Source organism: Mandrillus leucophaeus, unplaced genomic scaffold, assembly GCF_000951045.1.
Source record: "Mandrillus leucophaeus isolate KB7577 unplaced genomic scaffold, Mleu.le_1.0 Scaffold8, whole genome shotgun sequence".
Classification (NCBI taxonomy): Eukaryota; Metazoa; Chordata; class Mammalia; order Primates; family Cercopithecidae; genus Mandrillus; species Mandrillus leucophaeus.
In genome coordinates, this window is record NW_012108696.1 from 4,889,598 (window position 1) to 4,896,003 (window position 6,406).

At 51.9% G+C, this 6,406-nt stretch overlaps 1 protein-coding gene across 2 annotated transcripts in view; it reads right to left on the reverse strand.

Moving 5' to 3' along the window:
• SH2D3A (SH2 domain containing 3A) overlaps positions 1-3,303 on the reverse strand; it is a 19,295-nt gene extending 15,992 nt beyond the window's left edge. Inside the window, exon 1 of one of the 2 annotated variants that reach the window (XM_011967444.1) lies at positions 3,102-3,303. The gene's annotated coding sequence lies outside the window, so the exon portion shown is untranslated. The remainder of the gene's footprint in view (positions 1-3,101) is intronic. The other variant, XM_011967445.1, reaches the window with a different exon arrangement.
• Between the last annotated feature and the right edge of the window lie 3,103 nt (positions 3,304-6,406).

The window sequence follows — 6,406 nt, forward strand, 5'->3', positions numbered from 1 at the left end:
TGCCTGGCCCATTTTTTTTTCCAGCCTTTTTTTTTTTTTTTTTTGAGTCAAGATCTCTCTCGATTGCCCAGGCTGAGTGCAGGGGAGCAATCATGGCTTACCCACAGCCTTGACCTCCTGGGCTTAAGCAATCCTCCCATCTCAGCCTCCTGAGTAGTTGGGACAACAGTTACATGCCACCTATGCCTGGCTAATTTTTGTATTTTTTCTTTTTTTTTGTAGAGACAGAGTTCTGCTATGTTGCCCAGACTGGTTTGGGACTCCTAACCTCAAGTGATCCTCCTGCCTCAGCCTCCCAAAGTGCTGGGATTACAGGCATGAGCCAACATGCCTGGCCTGCTATCCCTATGTTAAAGATGGGGAGACTGAGGCCCAGAGAGGTCAAATACCCTGCCCAAGGTCACACACAATATAAGTTGTAGGGTTTGGATTTGAACCTAGGGTGTCTGGGTCTAGATTATGGGCTTTTAACTTTTTTTTTTTTTTTTTTTTTATGAGACGGAGTCTCTGTCTGTGGCCCGGGCTGGAGTGCAGTGGCCGGATCTCGGCTCACTGCAAGCTCCGCCTCCCGGGTTCACACCAATTCTCCTGCCTCAGCCTCCCGAGCAGCTGGGACTAAAGGCGTCCGCCACCACGCCCGGCTAGTTTTTTGTATTTTTAGTAGAGATGGGGTTTCACCGTGTTAGCCAGGATGGTCTCGATCTCCTGACCTCGTGATCGGCCCGTCTCGGCCTCCCAAAGTGCTGGGATTACAGGCTTGAGCCTGTAGTAGTAGAAATGGGTTTCTCCATGTTGGCCAGGCTGCTCTCGAACTCCTGACCTCAGGTGATCCACCTGCCTCAGCCTCCCAAAGCACTAGGATTACCAGCATGTGCCACTGCGCCTGGCCATGCCTGGCTAATTTATATATATATAAATAAATATATATCGGGTCTTACCATGTTGCCCAGGCTGGGTGAACATTTTTGATTATGTGGCCAGGGAAGGTCTCATTGAGTAAAGTCTGGAAGGAATTCTGGGGAGTGTGCCAGGTGACTGGGTGAAAAAACATCCCAATCAGGGGGAATTTAACTTACAAACGTCCATGGCTTCTCGGCAACCTATGCGCACACTCAGAGGTTCTCAGGATAGGTGCAAATCTAACCCCTATTTTTTGCTTTAGAATGCAACACTGGGGGGGCCAGGCGCAGTGGCTCACTCTTGTAATCCTAGCACTTTGGGAGGTAGAGGCGGGTGGATCATCCGAGGTCAAGAGTTTGAGACCAGCCTGGCCAACACAGTGAAACCCTGTCTCTACTAAAGATACAAAAATTAGCCAGGCATGGTGGCGTGTGCCTGTAGTCCCAGTTACTCAGGAGGCTGAGGCGAGAGAATCGCTTGAACCCGGGAGGTGGATCCTGCAGTAAGCCGAGATCACACCACTGTACTCCAACCTGGGCGACCAAGCAAGACTCCATCTCGCGGGGGAAAAAAAAATGTAACCCAGGGTTAAGATTTTTAGAAGGTCACATTTTGTAGCAATGTCAGCAAACAGCAATGTTGCCTTTGCAGGTCCTTGTATTTCAGAGCCCATATATTTGGTCATCATGATGATCGAATTTAGATCTCAGACATTTTGGTAGTTTCCTAATAATCTCACAGGCCTCAGGGCCAGTGTGTCTCAGGTGTCTGTCTGGTGGGGGAGATTTCTCTGGATGGTCCAGAAGAAGATAATCTGCTTCTTACTCTCCTGCAAGCTCTCCCCGCAGCCCAGCAAAGTCTTCTGGGTCTGGTAGGGTCTGCAGAGAAATTTCTGTCTCCTGAGTCAGCAGGAAGTTCCCAGACTAGCCCTAGGTGGCTTTAGGGGAGGAGCTCTGGGCAGGGAGCCAGCTGCCCGTGCCGCATACCTGAAGCCAGGTGTGTCTTTGGAATGCCTTTGCACTTCCTGTTTGTCACCTGGACCAGGGCTAGCCTCGGTCTCAGAGTCTCCCAACCCCAAGTTCCTGCCTTGTGTCTCCCTTAGTGAGAGTGAAGTTGAGTCAATGGCAAGGTTCTGGTTAGTTTGGGGACACAGGGTGGCCATAGGTCAGCCAAAGGCCAACTAAGTCATTCTCCTGCCTCTGAGTCCTTTGGGATCATTTATTCGGGCACAGAAGAGAAGAAGGGGGCACAGTCAGGCATCAGACCAAGCATGGGGAGAGGAGAGGGAATTATTCATGTTCCAGTTGGATCATAAACATGTGTCCACGTGTGGGGAGGGATGTGGAGGGTGGGAACCACCAGCACAGGCGATACAAACACAGATGTATGCAGGACTCGCTTTTGACATTGGACGAACATTGCTGGAGTACTTGCTGTGCACCAGGCTCTGTTCTAGAACCTAGAGATACAGTGACTAAGGAGATTAAAGCCTGGCACCGCCCTACCCTCCAGAGCTTGCAGTCAGCTGGGCAAGAGAGACCACAAACAAGCGCGAGATGAATGGAGAAGACAGACCATTTCTAAGAGTTATCAATGAAAGTGATAAGCCAGGGAGATGTGATAAAGGAGGCTGGACAGGACAGCCTCTCCTATAAAGTGACATTGGAACTGAGACCTCAGTACAGAAGGAGGCAGTTAGGCAAAGATTGCGAGGAGTCGTCTGGGTGAGGCGTACAGTAAGGGCAAAGGCCTGGAGGTGAGGTGGACTTGCTTTTTATATTTTACATCATCAAGGCGGCTGGTGTAGCCGGAATATCATGAGCAAGGAGCAGATAGGAGGGCAGCGATGTTAGAGAGATCAGGAGGAGAGACCGGGCAGAAACTGGTGGACTTTGAATTTTAATCTCTACTGCCCAAGGGTTTTAAGTAAAGGAGGGGCCCGATCTGATTCGCCGTTTAAAAGGATCACTCAGGCAAAGATGGAAACAATGGCTTTCTGTGCTGCACAGGAAATACACTTAGGGGATCACGCCCAGGTGAGCCCGGGCACACCGACACGCGTAATGCACAGCGACCCACTCATTCGCGAGGTGACCTCTTCTACCCCAGATCCTCCCTGCGAGCCGGTGGCCCCACCTGGAAAGAGAGGACGCCCCATCCCAATAATCTTGGTTCTGGATCTGTCCTGGGGGTCCACTCACCTAGGCAGGACCCGCGGGGCTCCCACGAGGCTGGGACCAGGCGGAAGCTGAGGCTCTGCGGCTCGGGGCTGCTGTCACCCCCGCCCTCCACGTTGCCACCGCCCCAGCCTTCCGAGACCACACCTAGCGGGAACCCAGTCCAGTTACCTGACCACGGCTCCTGCAGGCCCCGCCCCCTGCAGGCCCCGCCTCAAACTAACTTCCCAGGCTCTTGCTCCGCCCCCTTGAAACAATTTTTTTTGCTACTAGCCACGCCCCCTGTGCGTGGCACCGCTTTCTCCATAGACCCGGCCCACTAGGGGAGCACTGCGCATCTTTTCCTGGCAATGGCCCCGCCCCTTGCACATAGCCACGCCCACCCCCGAGTGACCACGCTGACTCGCAACCACCTCCTTCTTAGCCCCGCCCCTTAGGGAAATAGAACAAATTTCATCCCAACTTTCCCGCCCCCTAGAACCCGGCCTCTCCCTTCCACCCAGGCGGCCCCAAGCACCCATGGTCCTTTGGTACCAGGGTGGGGTGGGGTGGGGTATCTCTCTCCCTTCCCCGCCAAGGCTCTGGGTCAGGACAGGGCAACTCCCTCGGGCTCTTACGCCAGGCTGGGGTAGCTGCGGCGGCTGTGACGTAAGGAGGGGTGCGCTTCCTCCAGACCGCCCTCCTGGATTTTCCGGAAAGAAGCCCCATTTGGGTGGCGGGTTTTGTGGAGAGATATCCGGGAAAACGCGACAGCTTCCTTCAGTGACAGCACGCTGGAGGGGGGCGGGACTTTGGGGGAGGTGGAAGGCAAATCATTCAGGTGGTTTCCTAGGTGGGAGGAAGGGTAGGGGGGACTTCCATTATGATGCCTGGAGATGAACAAGAGAAAAGGTGACAGGGACCTAGTGCAAGAGAGAGGACGCTTTGGCCACGTTTATTGATAAGTTCCTCATATTGACATCAGTCGTGTCTTGTAGAGACGGTGTCTTGCTATATTGCCCAGACTGGAGCGCAGTGGCCTGATCATAGCTCACCGTAGCCTCAACTTCCTGGGCTGAAGCGATTCTCCCGCTTTAGCCTTCCAAGCAACTGAGGCTAAAGGTGCACACCACCACGCTCAGCTAATTTTATTTTATTTTTTTGTAGAGATGGGGTCTTAGTATGCTGCCCAGGCTCTGGAACTCCTGGGCTCATGCGATCTTCCTGCCTTGGCCTCCCAGAGCGCTGGGATTACCGACATGAGCCACTGTGCTTGGCCCCGTAACCACAGTCTGAAAAGCAGTAGCAGCAGCTAACATTTATTGAGCACTCACTGTATACCAGGGCTGTTCTGTCAACTGGCTTTTTTTTTTTTTTCTTTTTGAGATGGAGTTTCACTCTCATTGCCCAGACTGGAGTGCAGTGGTAGCAATCTCAGCTCACTGCAACCTCCACCTCCCAGGTTCAAGCGATTCTCCTGCTGCAGCCTCCCGAGTAGCTGGGATTACAGGCTAATTTTTGTATTTTTAGTAGAGACGGGGTTTCACCATGTTGGCCAGAGCGGTCTCAAACTCTTGACCTCATGTGATTCACTTGCCTCGGCCTCCCAAAGTGCTGGGGTTACAGGTGTGAGGCCTCTATTTTACTTTTCAAACAGACCACCCTGTAAGGGTGATAGGTAGTATTTTCATCACTTCCATTTTCCAGATGGAGACACTGAGGCACAAGGCAGCTAAACCATTTGCCCAAGTTAACCTGGCTTGTAAGTGGTAGAGGTGAGAATCAAACCCGGAGCTCCAGAGTTTCATCCTGTCTGCCTCCCTTTCAATCTTCGCATGCCTACTTTCTCCAGGATGCTGCTTTGCAGTGAAAGTTATTCACCCACCATTTTGCAGATGAGGAAATTGAGGCCTAGAGGGCCAAGGATGCTTGCGAATGAAAAGTTTTGATGCCTGTAGGGTTGCAAAGCAGGGAATTTCCAGACTGGGCTCCCCCCACCGGCCCTGGCCAATGTGGAAGAGACTCCAAGCTCGAGAGCGGAAGAACGTTTCTTCCTTATCCCCCACGGGTCTAGTATTGGTACAGTCAGAGGCTATGGGCCTGTCCAGGGAAGGGGTCTAGCGCCTCCTCGTGGTTATAATAATTTAAAAAGAGGGCCCAGTACTCTGGGAGGCCGAGGTGGGCAGATCACCTGAGGTCAGGAGTTTGAGACCAGCCTGACCAACATGGTAAAACCCTGTCTCTACTAAAAATACAAAATTAGCTGGGTGTGGTGGTGTGCGCCTGTAATCCCAGCTACTGGGGAGGCTGAGGCAGGAGAATCACTCGAACCCGGGAGGCGGAGGTTGCCGTGAGCTGAGATGCACCACTGCACTCCAGCCTGGTCAATAGAGCAAGACAAAAAAAAAAAAAAAAAAAAAAAAAAAAAAAAAAAAAAAAAAAGACACTATTGCAGTCTATAAGGAGAGGGATGTTGGTAGCTTGGATTTGGGTGGTGGCCATGGACATGATGATAAAGGGATGGATTTGGGATAAATGTCAGGTGCAGTCAATAGAGCTTTCAATTATTCATTCAACACGTACTTACGAGGCATGCATATGTGCCAGGTGCTGCATAAGAGAGGGGTCAGTAGTGAACCAGAGACACAAATTCCTGAATAGACAATAAAGAAACAAGGGTGACCGGGCGTCATGGCCCACATCTGTAATCCCAGTGCTTTGGGAAGCCGAGATGGGAGGATTGCTTGAGGCCAGGAGTTCAAGACCAGCTTGGGCAACATAGTAAGAGCCCCTCTCTGAAAAAAAAGTTTAAAATTAGCCAGGCACAGTGGCACAAGCCTGTAGTTCCAGCTACTTGGGGGTCTGAGGCGGGAGGATCACTTGAGCCCAGGAGCTTGAGGCTGCAGTAAGCTATGATCATGCCACTGCACTCCAGCCTGGGTGTCAGAAGAAAGAGGCTGGGCACAGTGACTCAAGCCCGTAATCCCAGCACTTTGGAAGGCCAAGGCGGGCAGATTACTTGAGGTGAGGAGTTTGAGACCAGCCTGGCCAACATGCTGAAACCCTGTCTGTGAAAATACAAAAATTACCTGGGCATGGTGGTAGGTGCCAGTAATCCCAGCTGCCTGGGAGGCTGAGGTGGGGGAGAACCTGGGAGGCGGAGCTTGCAGTGAGCTGAGATCATGCCACTGCACTCCAACTTGGGTGACAGAATGAGACCCTGTCAAAAAACAGAAAGAAAGAAAGAAGGAAGGAAGGAAGGAAGGAAGGAAGGAAGGAAGGGAAGGAGAAAGAAGGAGAGAGAGAGAGAGAAAGAGAGGGAGAGAGAAACAGAGAAAGAAAGAGAGAAA